The sequence below is a fragment of the Manis javanica genome, chromosome 2 (genome assembly GCF_040802235.1).
Source record: "Manis javanica isolate MJ-LG chromosome 2, MJ_LKY, whole genome shotgun sequence".
Classification (NCBI taxonomy): domain Eukaryota; kingdom Metazoa; phylum Chordata; class Mammalia; order Pholidota; family Manidae; genus Manis; species Manis javanica.
Genome location: NC_133157.1, coordinates 107303657 through 107320962, shown reverse-complemented (window position 1 = coordinate 107320962; position 17306 = coordinate 107303657). Strand labels below are relative to the sequence as shown.

Genomic DNA, 17306 nt, shown 5'->3' with positions numbered 1-17306 from the left:
CTAACATGATTCATTTAAACACACTTAAGGAGAGTCTACTAAGTATAAGGGTCCAGTAACAATAACTGTTCCTTGAGCCAAAAGAGATCATAAGTAGTTGGTTTCAAGGAACCTTGAAGCAAGCTGGAGCACAGTCTCCACACTGCTCTTTCCATGACCCCAAACTATTTTGAGGGGCTCTGAAACCACAAGTGACACCCCCTGAGTATGAAGACAGAAGGGCAAATACTCATCCCTGCATGATTGTGGTACCTGTGGCATTTCTCTCACTAATGCCTGAGATGTCCATGGGATCCCAACAGATGCAGGTGCTGAAAAGGAGAAGGAATAGGGCTAATTGGGCTGAGAAACTGCCATGTTCCCTAGAATTGAATTTGTGATTTCTTTGACTCCAAAAATCATCAATTGACTTAGTTAAAAACACGATTTATTTAAACACACTTAAGCAGAATCTACTAGGTGTAAGAATAGAAATAGGTTAGCATAAGCATAGCCATCTTAAAGGCCTAGAAGCCATTTTCTGAGTATGTGACTTAGAAAGAAAAACTGGAACTGGGTAAGGCCTTGAAAAACAAGTTAATCATGAGCACCGGGTGGTGGGCAGCTGTGACCCTTGGTCAGCTAACCTTGGTCAGTAAATCTTACATACCAAGCTTATCGTGCAGAACCTCCCTAACCATTGAGGAGTAGTCTTACCCTGCCCTTGCTTAACCCCAGGATATATGTCTTGCAAGAATAATGTATAGTTATAGAAAATTGCTATGAGTTAAGTGCTTTGAAATTGCTATATAAACCCTTGGCTCTGAGTGCTCGGGGTCCTTGTTGAGACCCACTGCATGGGGCTGACTTGGACCCCAACTAGTTGGCTGAATAAAGACTTTGCTTGAATTTACATCTCTATGCCTGTGTATTTTGTTCTTTGGGGAAGCCTCGGAAGCCTGCACCCTAACATTTGGGGGCTCGTCCGGGATACGAGCAGCTTCCCTGAGAACAAAGGACAGCTGGAGGCAAGGTCTAATTGTCCGGACGGGGCAGTGTAATTCGAGGGTCGCCCCCTCGTGTCTGCATAAATCCATTATAAAGCGGGAGTCGCCATCCCGTGTATGGTCTCGGGTTAGTGGTCCCGAGTGAGGAAGTCCGGGCTGGTAGTCCCGGCCCCCAGGTTAGCGACCCTGGGTGAAGCCCAGGTAACCAATCCTGGCCCTAGGGTCCGAGTGACTCGGCCTTAGGAAGGCAAATCCGATCGGCAGAAAACTGGCGCCCGAGGAGGAAAAGATCGAGCTCGTCACCCTGCGGCAGTCCGAGTGGACGCCCTTCAGGAGAATTACGAGAGTTTTTGAAGACCCTGAAAGTGGTGAGTGTGGTGCGCACCAGAGTGAGAGAAGGACCGGTCCGAACGAGTGCGATCAGATGTGGTGTGTGTGTGCTTGGTGTTATCATTGACTGTTTTACTGTGTTTTGGTTTCAGTTTATATTTTTTTTGCGCTTCTCATTTTAAGTTTCCTTGTTCTAAGGTTCTCCTGCTCTCTCCGTTCCTCCTTTCTGCCACTACATCATTCCCCGCGGGCACGGGTCGGGCAATTAAGAGCCATTAGGGCGCCCGCCGCTAGAAGACTCCCGTGACAGGATAAGGGGGTCACAGCCGCGAATCCCAGATAAATTCGCGTCCCCCGTGGAAGAAAAACTGTGCAACGACAGGCACTCGTTCACAAGCACATACAACAGTCATTTTGTTTGAAGTGGCATCTTCATCCTTCGCCTTTGTCTCCCTCATATTCTTTTTCCTTCTTTCTCACCATGAGACAGACTCAGACGACCCCCTAAGTGTGTAAATGAATATATCTTTCTACCTCCGGATGGTATTAATGAAATTGATTTAAAGACAAGCGCTTGTGAAAATTGGGTATTCTAAAACTTCCAGAAAACCTGATAAAAAGTGTTAAGCATTAATGCTAATTTGAGTTTGCCTGAGGCGGGCATGTCCTTGTAGTTATCAGCTGCCTAAATTTACCTGAGGTCATTTAAGTCATGTTATCTGCTAAATCTTTTAAAAATAAAATGCTTAAAAGCTTGGCTTTGTCTAATATTCAGTAAAGGTCTTGTAAGTAATCTAGAATAGTTGTTACGAATGAGTGAACTAAATGACTGAAGCAAGTGAACCTCTTTTTAATTGTGTGTTACAGTGTGTATACCTACCTACTGCCTGAGAATCTTTGTAGAAACCTAAAACCTTAAAGTTTTGCTAAGTTAAGAAGATATACTCTATGAGAGATTGTGCTGTAAAGCTCATGGTTACAGAAATTATAAAATGTGTTCATAAATTTGTCAATCTAAAGAATGTTAGTTTAACAGTTTACAATGGCCTGCTTCTCGGTGTTCACTGGAAATTAAAGTTTCTAATGGTTTTAAGTTTTAATTAAAACTATTTAAAGTAATAAAACATTTCTCTATGCTAAAAAATGTATGTTTTAATAAGAAAAAGTATAAAGAATGAAAAGTCTTCTGCATGCTAAAGAATGTGTTTTGTGATAAAGAAAGTAACTTTGTTCTAAAGTACAGCTATTTGTTTAAAGAGAGAAAACAGCGTGGTGCCTTTTGTTGTAGAAGACCCGCTCAGCATGTTGCTTTGGGGGGGAGGGTCAGGATGTTTAGAGATTAAGTGAGATAAACCCAGTCAAGCCGCAGGCAAGCCCAGGCTAATTCTCACCGGCTTATGTGCTTGGGACCATAGGGCAAATGAAGAATAAATTACTATATTCTTACAGATATAGTCGTGCCTAGTGAAATTAAAGCAAGTGAGTCTTGACATCAAGTGCACAGCAAAATTAGAATCTTGTTTCTAGTTAAACAGTTTTCTTTAACTGTTAGTCTGCTCTTAATGTTGAAAGATCAAAGCAGTTTCTCATGCTTAAAGTCTCAGTGAGTTGCCAGAATATTAAAAAAAAAAAAAAAAAATGAAATCGTAATATTAAAAAGACGAAAAGCTAAAGTTTGTTAACAACTGTATAAGCTTTATTTGCCTTTGAAATATTTTGTTATTGAAAACGATTGCATGGCCTGAGAAATTGAATTATTCCATATATTTTTATAAGTGGAAAAATCTCTAACCAACAAATGATTAAAGTTGTTACTGATTATTTGTTTTCTTAATTTATCCACCTAAGCAGAATGGTAACAAAGCTTTTTTCAGCTGATTAAATGCACTTAGTTAACAAACCAAAATTTATTCTTAAAAATTAAACTAGAATCTAGACAAGATTATGTTTCTCCCAGAAAAACAAGTTTCACTGTAAAAGTTTAAATGGACAAACGTGTGACCACTTTTGAGAAAGGTTGTAATAGATTTTTTTTGACAACCACCAGGTCTTCTTGTTTAATTTATATGCTGTATGTTTTAAAAAAAAAAAAAAAAAATGGGGGATGAAAGGAAAAGAGCGACACATAGCAGCAATTAACCGGAGAGTTCCGCTTTATTAGGGAAAAGTGCTAGGTTATATAGGAAGGGGCATGAATTGATTGAGGTGTCACTTCTACGGAGCTGGTGGCTGTTGGCTAGGTGCTGGGATTGGGAGGGGAGCGAGAGGTGATTGGGCTTCAGGTGGCGCCGGCGGAAACCAAGGACCCCGAAGAGAAGCCGGAAGTTTGCCATCTTACTAGTAGTAGTCCTTCAGAGGACTCTTCATATTTTTTAATGCAAATGATCTTAGAGCTTTTAATAGAATTTGCATAGCAGCTTATATCTACTATTAAAGAGTAAAACATTCTTGAAGCTTTCAGAGAAGACCTGTAGACTTAAGCACTTTCTCTGCTTTTTTTGTATCTAGTCTTGGACACTTATGCTAAGTTCAAAAAAAAAGTGCTTTTACCTCTAGTTAACTCTGATATTTTCCAGAGGGCCCCTGGAACATGTCAGAAGAATTTTTTTCTCATTAGAGAAAGTATTTGACTAATTTGGCTTATTTATCTGATATATATTTATTTATTTACCAGGAAAGCACTGTCAAAGAGAATGATGCTAAACTTTGTTACTAAATGTTTTGTATTACAGAAATAACAGAATTTCCTTATGTCAACTGTCTTACAGTAAGCTCTCATCAGATCTTTAACCATTGTCATTTGTAAGTCTTTTGTCATTTATAGTATTATCCCTAAACTGGTAAAGAACTAGATTTCAGCAGAACAGGTATTAGTTACATAAGATTACATAAACTAAAGAAAATGATTTTGTGTCTTTTTGTTTCAAATGTTGCTGATAAAGTGTTTTAACCTTGTTCTCTTAAACTGACAACAGTTTAGTAAATGACTATCTTTATGAGCAGAATTGAAACTTCCTTCTCTCTACCTGATCCCTCCAGAGTTTAAAAACTTTCAGTGACTGTTTTTGTATTCCATGGCAGTATGTTTATTTGCATGAGTTCAATAAGAATCTGCTTTCCTTGTGAGAAGACTACTTAAGAACACTGGTTATACTGCCAGGGCTTTGACTGGAATGTCATACCTGAGAGACATGTGCATGGACTCAGATGTGAACAACTTTAAGGAACTAAGATTGACTTTATAAAGCCAACAAAGCCCTTTGGAAGAACTGGCCTAGTACCTTGCTTACAGAGTTCCCAGCAGCCTTACCAGGTGAGTAAAGAAGGTCACTTCCTGGCAGGTTCAGAGACCTCGAGAAGAGAAGAATTCATCCAAATCTACAGGTACTGCAGGCAAAGCCTGATGGCAAGTCTAGCTTGGCTGTCTGGCCTCAAGAGGCCTTTAAAAGTTCAATCTGAAATTCCTTATAAAAAGTTCCAGCAAAGCATATTTAAAAGAGCCTGTGTAATCAATTGCTCTTCTTGCTGCACTTGTGCAAATGATCAAGCCAGCTGTTAATTATTTTCTTAACCTGGTTATTTCTAATAAAAATGAGGGTGATTTTAGAGAAAAGTATTGTTTCAATAACTGCAGCCTCCAGAATAGAAAATCCAACTCCAGATGTTGCTACATAACCTAATAACACAATTTGTTTTATCTTGCCTAGAAGCCACAAAACTGCAAATAGTAATAGAAGCGCCAGCCTTCTGAAGCCCTCTCAACTGACCAGTAATAGAGACCTAGCTGCACCCTTTACTGCACCCCCTTCTCAGCACGAAGCAGCCAGAGCGGTCATCGCCCCTTTTCCCTAGCAGCAGCTAGAGTCCCTATCTGTAGAAGACAAAGACCGAGACTCACTTTATCCTCTGCAAGTAGGCAAAGAACCTGCATTGAGAGAGTTCCTAAAACTTACACCTCCCTCTACAACAAGACAGAAGTAATCAGCACCACCCCAGCTTATTCTAACAAGTAGTAGGCCCGCCAAACCGGAGTCACTCCATGTGTTACCTTTATCAAAGAACGCATTAGCACCGTGCAAATCATAGTGTTGAGACAGAACTATCAGAGTGTTAACCAAACAGATGACCCCTAATTTCATGATTGAAATAGATACAAGAAGAAGAGGGGAATGTAAGAATAGAAATAGGTTAGCATAAGCATAGCCATCTTAAAGGCCTAGAAGCCATTTTCTGAGTATGTGACTTAGAAAGAAAAACTGGAACTGGGTAAGGCCTTGAAAAACAAGTTAATCATGAGCACCGGGTGGTGGGCAGCTGTGACCCTTGGTCAGCTAACCTTGGTCAGTAAATCTTACATACCAAGCTTATCGTGCAGAACCTCCCTAACCATTGAGGAGTAGTCTTACCCTGCCCTTGCTTAACCCCAGGATATATGTCTTGCAAGAATAATGTATAGTTATAGAAAATTGCTATGAGTTAAGTGCTTTGAAATTGCTATATAAACCCTTGGCTCTGAGTGCTCGGGGTCCTTGTTGAGACCCACTGCATGGGGCTGACTTGGACCCCAACTAGTTGGCTGAATAAAGACTTTGCTTGAATTTACATCTCTATGCCTGTGTATTTTGTTCTTTGGGGAAGCCTCGGAAGCCTGCACCCTAACACTAGGTACTTGGGTTGATGAGACAGAGGCAAGTAAGACATGGGTCCTGCCTTGAAGGAATTGACAGGGTGGTGCAGGAGGCAGAGGGGTCAGTAAGTTAAATACTGTATGATGAAAGTCTGATAGGTGGAAGAGGAGCACAGATAATTGTGAAAGTGAGGGAAGGATTCCCAGAGGATACCTCTGACTTGAGTAAAAACGGAATTTGAGTGTTGGCTAATGCTATAGTAACAATCATATAGCAACATATAAGTGTATCAAGTCAAAACATTGTACACCTTAAACTTACACAATGTTATATGCCATTTGTATTTCAAATAAAAAAAGAAGAAAGAAGGGAATTGCACGTGTGTTTGCCACATGAAGTGTCCTTAGCTATTAAAAAAAAAGCAACACATAGGAACCCTTTGGGTAGCAACACAGCAGGTATGGCTATTTCTTGAAGTTAACTGTTCCATTTAATTATCCTAGTTTCTGCTTTATTTTTATTACCTTGGTGACTTAGCCTGTAGTATTTTATGCAGTATTATTTTCAGAAGCCAAAGCATTTTGCCTTCTGAATAGCTTCAATGTTATCTGTCACAATGGATACCTAGGGAGTTCTTGTTCCATCACCCACTGCTGGACCAGGGCTGACTGGCCAGGAGGAACCGCTGCTAGAGGGTGACAATAGACATTTCTTGTTCAATCATTCTCTTCTCAGGAGGCACTTCAACTAGGAGAGAGTTGAAGGGGCTGTAGCCTGAATCTCATCCTGGACTCTGTACAAAACTAAATGCACCTTATCACTGCAGTAGTTAGAGCAAAGCTTTGAGCATTTGCTTTGATGCTACGAGTGAAGAAAGGGATGCACACAATTGACATGAAGGGTAAATTTAGGATTGGAGGCATGGAAAACAAATGGCAAACTGTGAAAGATTTCAGATCAAAGCATTCTCCATCTCCATTCCAGTGAATTGACCAAGGCCCACAAATTTTGAAAATTCTGCATTTTTTCATTGAAACAATTCAGTTAAACAAGGATTCATTGAGTGCTAATTCTTGCACAGTTCCTATATCATGAGTACTGTGTTTACAATGAAAAAAGCTTATTTCTGCTGTGAGTTGCTCACAGTGTAGACAGACTTGTAAGCAGGTACCCACAATGAAATGATTTGGCTAATTTGTGAAAAGATTATGTCCCTGTGTTTTTATTACTTTTGATTCCTGACCAGGCATGAAAAAGTAGAGGGGAGGTAGGCCTGATTTTCTCTCCCAAATTCACCTAAAACTGTTTCTCAAGTGGTAATTTTGCTTGCATTTGACACCTCCACATCCTAGTCATGATTAGTAATCTATTAGTTCGCTGCATCACTTTTGTGGAATTTCCCAGCTGCATGCAAACTCAGTTCTCCAATTTATAGCATTAGACTGTGTCTCCAAACTCCCTCTGCCCTTGGAGACCCTGGTATCTCCCCCATCCCAGCATTAACCTCAGCCCCTTTTTGTCCTCCATCCTTGATCTTGTCCTTTTCTCCCCTTTCAAAAAGCATTTGCTCAAGTCCTGACATTTTTGAGCCCCTGAGGATTTCAGCAAGATGTAGCTAAAATAAAAATTGGAAAAATACTCTTAGAAGCTCAATCCTGGGTGATTTAACCCCAACAGTGGCAAATACAAAACTAGAGCCAGGAGCCTGAAAGAACTCTAGGTGGCAGTACAAGTACAAGCATACTTTCTGGTCCTGGTGCTGAAAAAACCAAATGCAGGAATTCTAGCATCACTCAATTTTCTCTCCCAATTGTGTTATTTCTCCTCACATTTCTGTTTTTCTTTTTATCTCTAATTCAGATGTTTATCTCTCCTCCGAGATTCCCTGTCTTCCCAATTGTTTTTGAAGGCTGTGTGCCAGCAGAGATAAAATTTCTAGTTGTTTTTCTCCCCCTACCCTTCATGAAGTATTAAATCTGCCATCCTTTGCCTTTTTTACCCATTCGAGCCTTACTAATTAAATAGGCTTAGGAACAAATGTAACAAAGTATGTTCTCTGTCATCTTTAATGCAAAGTTTAATAATATTGGATTGGTAAAATTAGCAAAGATGTGATTTTAGGCAATTGCCTATTGAATTTTTTACCAGTGGCTAAATTACTTGAGGAAACTTCCTCAGAAGTATCTATGAACTGTGGCCCAAGGGTCACATCTGGTCTGCTAGTGGGTTTTGTACAACAAATCTTACCTGAATCCAGTCAAGCTAATTTGTTTACCTCTAGTCTATAAGGGCTATTACACAATAGTGGCAGAGTTAAAAAGTTATGACAGAGACTGTGTGGCCTGCAAAGCCAAAAGTATTTACTTTCTGGCTTTCTACAGTTTGCTGACTCCTAGTATAGGAGACTGTATTAATCTACTGAAGCTAAATTATACTGCAGTAGCAAATGGCTGAAAATCCCAGTGACTTATAACAAAGGGGTATTTTTTCACTCACGTGATACAATCTTTGAGGTCACCTTTGATGTTGCACTCCAGGATTCAGGCTGAAGGAGCAACCCCCACATGGTATAGGGCTGATTTAGGAAAAAGGGAAAGGAGAGAAGGCAGAATCACTATAACTCTTAAAAGTTCTCTTGGAAGTGGCAGAAGAGTCACTTTCACTCATGTTTCATTGGTGAATCAAGTCCCAAGGGCAAATCTGGGGAAGTATGTTCTTCCTGCAGGAACTTCTGGGAGGGAGAGGCTTGGCTGGGAAGGTGCAGAGAAAACTTGGACCATAATACAGTCTATTACAATGGTTGTCAGCTTTTGTCAAGGACACAGTATAAAAATGAAAACTTCCACAAGGTCTTAAGGCTAATCATTTTTGTCTTCCTTTCCTTGAGGTGTATCAAAGAGTGTGAATCCTACAGTAAGTACAGTGTCAGAATTCCATGTGTTCTAGGGCAGGAAAAGGGACTTCAGAGCTTGTGGCTTCCTGGCAAGACCCCTGCTTCACCCTTCCACACCTGGCACTCACGGCCTCCCCTTATTCTTTGTTTTGAGGGTCTCAGGATTCATGTTACCATTTCCCTCATGTCACAGATCAAGTTCTCTGAGAAGGTGGTTCACCCGGTGGGTTCCTTCAACGTGGCCACCTGTGGGGAGGAGGGAAGGCAGCAGAAGGGGGCCCCAGCAGTGCAGTCCTACAGGCCTGCACAGATCCTGCCATGCTCGGCAAGCACTGAAGCTTTCCTGGTCTCTCAGAGTGGTTGCCAGTGAGATAGGCCTGGGGCCAGGCATTCAGTCCTCTGCATTGAGCAGCCCCTGGAGGCGGGGGTGGGGTGAGCCCAGGAAGGAGTGTGACATGGGCAGGGAGCTCTCTTCCTTCTAGGGCAGCTCCTGTTGGGGCACCCAGCTAAGACTGTCAACAGTAACATCCCAGCAGCTGGAACATGAGCTGGTACTCTTCATCCTGGATTGAGCAGTGGCGATCTGGGCAGAGCACAGTAGCATTTACCACAGCTTGTCTAGTCCAAGCTCCCTTCGAAGTACAGACTCAGGTTGCCCAGACCTTCCCCAAGCCCTGGCTTCTTATCTCCATTCAGCTTTGACCTCTTAAAGTTTTGTTTTGGAAAGCTTCCAAGTAGAAATGTAGGTTAGAAAGATGTATCTGAGGTTCAGTGTAGGACCAGATGTATAAATTAATGAGTCATGAGCATACAGACAGTATTTAAAGTCAGCCGACTGAGACCATCACAGGAATGGTAGGGAGAGAAGAGGTCCAAGAACCAATCCCTGGGACATTTACATTTAAGTTGGCAAGAGGAAGAGGATCCTTCAAAGAGGCTGAGACTGAGTAGCCAGGGAAGAAGTAGAAGAGCAAGAGTGTATTCTCTAGAAACCAAAACAAAAAAATTTCAAGAAGGAAGCAATGGTCATATGTGTTAAACCCTGCTGGTAAGTAAGAGGAAGAATAAAAATTGATCATTGGTAATAAGGGTGAATGAAATAACCACATTGGTTTTTTTGTGAAACCTTCATAAGAGTGTATATCAATGATACCTTAATAAAAAAAATTGACCACTGAATAAGGCAACGTGCAGGTCATAGGTGACTTATGAAATCAGAGAAATGGTATAGTACCTAGAGGTGAATGTGGGAGCAGTAGAGATATTTTAAGATGGAAGCAAGTGTAAATGCTGATGGAAATGACTCAGTGGAGAAAGAAAAGTTGATGATGCAGGAGAAAGAGGGGGTATTTGCAGAACTGAAGTTGTTAAGTTGGCAAGAGTGGGTGGGATCTAATGCATAAGGACCAAGTTCATTGTTATCAAAGGGAAGACAAGGTTTATGACTACAGGTGCAAAAAGTTAGTAGATCTGTTGACATGGCTTTTTATTTTTCTCATTGAAGTAAGAAACAATGAGCTGATCTTGCAGAGCGTAAGGGGCTTGGGAAGTTTGAGAAGAAAGGAGTAAAATAGTTGTTTAGGAGAACAGACTTGATAAACATGCACAAAACTTCGGGGTCATGATTTTATAGAGACACACATTGTCATGATTGTGTTTTCCTCTAGTTAAGTTGAGTTGCACAGGTACAAGTGAGGAGTGGGTGGAGAGAGAGTCAGATTTGGTGAAGGTTAGAGTTTTTAGTTTTCAACTAAAAAAGAGATGAACATGGAATAGAGGGTATCTGCAAAGCTGTGCTTATAATGCTGGCCTTGGGATTTGAGCCGAGGGTGAAGATCAGTGAGCATGGGAGTGGAGTGGATGAATAATGAGAATGAGGTGCCTGTAGCATCAAATGTTGTGGGTGTTGGGATTATAAGAGGGAGTGAGCAAACGGTGGCAGAGCGGGATGCTTGGCCCTGGGCTTTTGGATGGGATATACTTGGTAATGATGAGGTCCAGAGTGTGACCATGGAAAAGGGTGTGGCGGAGGTGAGATTGAGGGCAGGGTCCTTGTTGGTGAAGAGTCAAAGATTGGCAATTGGTGCCTTGGAGATACATTCAACTCCATATAGGGCTTCAAATCCCCAAGAATTATGACAGGAATAGTGTTGAGAGACAGTGTATCAGCTCTAAAATCTTCAGTGAATGAGAGGCAGTGACTTAGTTCAGCAACTACAATAATTAGAGGTTGCAAGGATTTTCTAATGCTAACATGATGAGCTTGGCTATTTCATCCAATCAGTACAGGTCTCAGTTTATTTGCCTAAAAATAGGCAGTTTGGTCTATGTCATTTCCCAGACACACACACACACACACACACACACACACACACACACACACACACACACACATCTTTAAAGATTCTTCTGTTAAGTAGAGAAGAGTTGAACTATATGTATTTCAAGTCTCTTGACCATATGAAGAAAGCTATTTATTTTTGACTGTAATGTACAGTTTGCTAATTTGCAAGGGCATTTCTTATAGCTAACAAGATAAACTAAGGGCCTTGCTGGGTTAAAAGCAGTAGAAGATTAGGGAGCAAGGGAGAAATAAAATTCATTTCTAAGAGTGTTTATTAAATACCAGCCAGGGAAATTTGGAATTAATGTTGTTGGAAGTTTTATCATTAAAGAGAGAAAATCTCATGACTGTTAGTTTATGAAATGAGTCAACAGGGAGTCTTTGCACCAGAACTGTGACTGACTGAGTGAACCCACCACACAGCATAGAGGAATCCTTCACTCTCTATTCCCCCTTCACCCTGCAGCTAGAGAACATGGCAGTTTGATTTTTCTTCTACCAATGTGTCTGGTCTCGGAGCTCCATAAGGGAAGAACTATCTCTTACTATTTTTGCACCCATCTCCAAGCACAATGCCTGATATACTCGTCACTTGATAAATATCTAAGAAGTGCAGGATTGAATATGAATGGAAGCAAGTAGCATTCATTTGTTTGTGTTAACATCTATTTTAAAATGACCGTCTTGTAGGTTGTAGCTACTGTACAGCTGAGGTAGTTGCAGGTGTTGAAATTGTTACCAGAGTGTAGGTGTGAGAAAGAGTCTGGTAGAGTTTTAGGAGTTTACTGGAAAATAAGAGTTTAAATAAAAGAGAAAGGACACGCTTGAGAGTTGAGTGCAGGCAGACCCCTGAGGGAGTTGCCCTGAGGAAACAATAGGGAGATCTTTAAAAAATGTAAAAAAAGGGAGATGAATATTCACCAGGTAGGGATAGGTTTCAAAGGGAACAGGCGGGGGTCCTTTCAGAGTTCCGGCTTGCTCCGCCTTCCCTGGTGGCGAAGTTTTGGCTCTGTTTGGTTCTCATTGGAACTGTCACGGTGCAGAGAGGTGTGCTTTTTACTATGTTAAAGAGTATATAATATATTTTGGAGGGAAGACCATGTTGGAACCAGCTAGTTTTGGCTGCTCTGTTATCTGCATTCTCACTGCCCACATTCTGAGAGAACAGCATACACAAATGTTCACAATGTAAACAACCAGCTAAATGTAAATAACGTCCAAGGTCCCCACCCCACCTCCCTGCTCATGACTGGCTATCTGCCTACTCTTACAAAAGTATACATTTGAACAGCATATGAGAAAATCGCATGACTAGGTAGGTTGATAGAATTGTTGGTTCCTGCTGAATGCCCTCCCTTCGTCCCTCAAGGATTCCGTTAGATTTTATACGCAGGTATGGCAACATTTGCTGTCTTTGTACAAACTCCATCTGATTTGAACTTGCATCAAGCCAGCAGAGTATCTCCAGTAATCTAGGCGTTTTGGAAACTCCAGGGCCGGGAATCCTCAAAGACCTGAAGGATGAACGTGGGGGTAAAGCACTAAATTTTCAGAATCTCCTGCCTGGCCTTAATAGCTCATTTACGTATACCAATGCGGCTTCCGGCAGCCTGCGCAGCAACGGAGGAGAGAGTCCGTTCCTTCCTCCCCTCGGTTGCATGATTGGTCTGGCACAGGTCAGTCGCCAGGGCCGCCCACGAGTTCCTCCGGGAAGGGGCCGTCGGGGAATGAGCACGTGCCCTGACTGTGGTGACGGCAGGGGACGGAGAGCACCAAGCACCAAGCGGGCTTTTGCTAGTGGGGAACCAGGGAGAAAGGAGAAAGCGCGCTGCAGCTGAGCTGGGCCTCATTATGAGCAATAAAAGGGTTTCTCCCAGGCTAGCCTTTCGCTTGACTGATTTAGGTCACAAGGGTTTATTCTCCCAGGCAGGGAATCCCCCAGAGCTACAATGAGATTTTTAAGGAATTGGGTCTTCTGGTGGCCATCCTTTGCCAGGGGCTCAGGACGTGATCTCCCACATGGGACTTTGGTGTACCAGGGCAAAATGTGAGTGGGAGGGCCCTTGAAGGGTCGCCACCAGTAAGATGGCAAACTTCTGGCTTCTCTTCGGGGTCCTCAGTTCCCGCTGGCGCCACCTGAAGCCCAATCACCTCTCGCCCCCCTCCCAATCCCAGCACCTAGCCAACAGCCACCAGCCCCGTAGAAGTGACACCTCAATTAATTCATGCCCCCTCCTATATAACCCAGCACCTTTCCCTAATAAAGCGGAACTCTCTGGTGAATTGCTGCTATGTGTCGCTCCTTTCCTTTCATTGGTGCCAAAACCCGGGAGATGGGACACCCCAACTGGGCCCCGTCTTCCCCCGACACCAGCAGCAGCTTGCCCTCGTCCTCTTTTTCCGGTGCTGGTTCATCACACTCACCACTCCTCTCTGGCCTTTAGGTAAGTTTTCCCCCCGGAGTGGGCCACTCTTCCCCGAGCTATCGCAGTGCCATTGACCGTGATCGTCCGGCAAGGCCCTGACGCTCGGGGATGAGGAGGGAACGCTCCCCGCCTCAGGCCTTCACGGCTGTGGCGGACCCTCCGGCCCCTCCTCCAAAAGCCATAAATCCCCGCCACAAGCCTTTACGGCTGCGGGGAACGCTCAGGCCCCTCCTCCGACAGTCAAACGCATTCACCATCCCTTCCATCAGTGCTGAAAGTTTTTAAGCAAAATTTCCCTGGGGTGGGCCACTCTTCCCCGAGCTATCGCAGTGCCATTGACCGTCATCGTCCGGCAAGGCCCTGACGCTCGGGGATGAGGAGGGAACTCTCCCCGCCTCAGGCCTTCACGGCTGCGGCGGACCCTCAGGCCCCTCCCCAAACAGGCATAAATCCCCGCCTCAAGCCTTTACGGCTGCGGCGGACGCGACAGTCATAAATCCCCGCCTCAGACCTTCCCGGCTGCGGCTGACTCTCAGGCACCCCCCTCCAACAGCCATAAACGAGGTGACTCCTTTGTGGATGAGAACGCTCCCTTTTCCCCCCCTCCTCCTTCTGCTCCGTCCGCCGAAAACGCCTAGCACTAGGTACCTCGTGACTCCGGCACTCTGCCTTCTTAGGGAAGACTGGGTGACGACCCACACTTCCCAAGAAATTCCGACTCGTATACGAGTTTCCGCAGACCACCAAGGATCATCGGGGACGCCCTTTGTCTCCTTGTGGTCTGCTTCCAGTCCGAGGATCTCCGTTCGTCTTCCCGTTTGTCTCCTTCTCTGTCCTTTAGCCATGGGAGCCTCCTCATCCCTCCCTGAAAGTTCACCTCTTGAATGCCTGCTTAAGCATCTGGCTACCCTCTCCCTGACGCCTGATATAAAACCAAAACTTCTCCGAAAATATTGCTCCCAAGATTGGCCGACATACCCCCCTAGACAATAACAAGCAATGGCCCGCAGGGGGAACTCTTGATCCTAACATCACTCGCGATCTTTTTAACTACTGCCAGCGCCTGAAAAAATGAAAGGAGATTCCCTATATCGAAGCTTTCTGCCTCCTCCTCTCCCCGCCCCCTCCCAAGTTCTCCTAGCCTGCAAGCCGCCGCCCCCGCAGAAGCCTCCTGTTCACTCCCTTCCCCTTCTTCTCCTACAACAGCCCTTCTCCCTTCCTCCCCAACCATCTCCTCCCCCATCTCACCTCCTCCACCTTCATTCCCTGCAGATTAAGCCTGAGCCTTTCAGCCCCCCTTTAACTAGGTCCCAGGGGCCTCCTCCGTCTTTGCCCTCATCACCTGTTTCTCCCCTGTTAGGGACCGCCTTTGTCTTCTCACTTGTTTGTAGAGAGAATGGGAAAGCACCTCCCCCCATGTCTGAATGCAGCATGGGAAAGCACAAGCTAGAGAACAACTGGTGCAGTCCTTAGAAGTTATCTGTCCACAAAAACATATCTTGCCAAAACTCCTCACTCTGAAAATAGGGAGACCTTGAAGATGTGTAGAAACACCGCCCCTGCTTCTAGCTATGCCCTTCCCCCACTTGGCAATGTGGCAGGAATAGAAAACAACGCATTCCATAAGCAATTAACTGGAGCCCTGCTGTAGCTCAGTAGAGCATGGGACTCTTAACCTCAGAGTCATGAGTTCAAGCCCAACTAAAGCAGCAGAGGCAAGCAGCTGGGCTGCTAGCTGGCAACATGTGGGTCCGATTCTATCTTTCTTTATTTTCTTTGCCCCCCTTCTGCACTTCAGGACCTGCTCGACTAGGCACGGCTAGACCACGTCACTCCCCCACAGACTGAGCCAGAACCCTTCAGTCCCCCTCAGACTCAGTCCCAAGAGCCTCCCAAAATTATCGCCCCCCCTTCGGGAGGTAGCAGGATCCAAAGGCATCGTGCGCGTTCACGTCCCTTTCTCCTTAAGAGATTTAGCCAAACTAGAGAAACGCCTAAGTTCCTTTTCCACTGATCCCATGACATACATCAGGGAGTTTCATTAGACCCTCCAGTCTTACAGCCTCACATATCATGACATTTTCATGCTCCTGGCCAATACTCTCCTCCCTGAAGAGCGTAGACGAGTTTAGGACTTCGCCCAAATGCAGGCTACTGAAACCCACAGGACTGACCCCACCTATCCCCCTGGCCCCACTGCTGTCCCCGAACAAGACCCACACTGAAATTATAACACCGCCATGAATCTCCGCTCTTGAGATATTTTTGCCTCCTGCTTAATAGCAGGTCTGAAAAAGGGCAGCTTGTAAAGTAGTCAATTTTCAAAAGCTCCAAGACATAATTCAAAAGAGAGATGAAATCCCCTCCGAGTTCTTAGACAGACTCACTCAAGCCCTATTACAGTATACCAGCCTGGACCCAGAAACACCTGAAGGAAGACATGTCCTTATGACATACTTCCTAGCTCAAGGCTACCCCGACATTAAAGCTAAACTCAAAAAGTTAGAACAGGGCCCCGCTACCCCACAGACTGAGATCCTAACAGTGGCCTTTAAAGTCTTCCATAAGCGGGAGGAGGAGAAAGAATGTCGTAAACAAAAGGCTGATCAGGCCAATTTCCAGATGTTGGCCCAGCTGATAAAACCACAACCTGGGCGCCCCTCTACAAACAAGCCCCTCCAAGAGCTTGTTTCAAGTGCAGAAAAGAGGGACATTGGTCAAGGGCGTGCCCCTCCCCCAGATCTCCTACCACCCCATGCCCCAGATGCCACAAAAAGGGCCACTGGGGGTCTGATTGCCCAACCACCCGAAGGGGAGGCTGGACGAACAACCCCCATCCTAAGCCCGCCATAGTGGGGCTGGCAGAAGAAGATTGATGGGGCCCGGGGGCTTCTCGCCTGACCATTTCCATCACCAAACAGGAGCCCAGGGTTACTTTAACAGTAGACAGTCACCCCATCTCCTTCCTCCTAGATACAGGAGCCACCTTCTCAGTCTTGTGAGAATACCGGGGCCCTACCACGCCAGCCATTACTCCTATAGTCAGAATAGGAGGTAAACAGATTTTCCCATTAAACCCTCCCCCTTTTTATGCACAATCCAAGACAATCCCATATCTTTCTCCCACTCCTTCCTGGTTATGCCCCAGTGTCCCGCCCTTTACTAGGATGGGACATCCTTTCTCTCCTCCACGTTTCCATAACTATATCCACTCCCACAGCCCCCAGTACTCCCTTTCTGATGGCCCTCATAGCCGACAACCCCCCTCTACCCAATGAAAGCTCCGTTTCCACCCTCACACACCCTGTAAATCCCAAAGTTTGGGACATTACAAGCCCCTCCGTGGCCCTATGTCCTCCTGCCTCTATCAAATTACGTGACCCCTCTCAGTATATCTGTCAGGCCCAATACCCCCTAACCACTTCAGCCCTCATAGGCCTCCAACCCATCATTCAAGCAGAACCACTCACTCCCCATTTAATACCCCCATATTAGCTGTTAAAAAAACCAACGGATCTTTCCGCCTTGTCCAAGACCTTCACCTCATCAACATAGCCATTTTCCCTATCCATCCCTTAGTTCCAAATCCATACAGCCTCAGCATCCCACTTCTCAGTCCTAGATCTCAAAGACATACCCCCATATTAGCTGTTTAAAAAACCAACGGATCTTTCCGCCTTGTCCAAGACCTTTGCCTCA

The 17306-nt window shown here is 44.5% G+C and overlaps 1 long non-coding RNA gene across 1 annotated transcript; it reads left to right on the top strand.

Moving 5' to 3' along the window:
* The first annotated feature begins 465 nt into the window (after positions 1–465).
* Positions 466–5918, top strand: LOC140847786 (uncharacterized). Its single transcript, XR_012127965.1, has 2 exons — positions 466–1354; positions 4398–5918. It is a non-coding gene; the product is annotated as an uncharacterized lncRNA (long non-coding RNA).
* The last annotated feature ends 11388 nt before the right edge of the window (positions 5919–17306 follow it).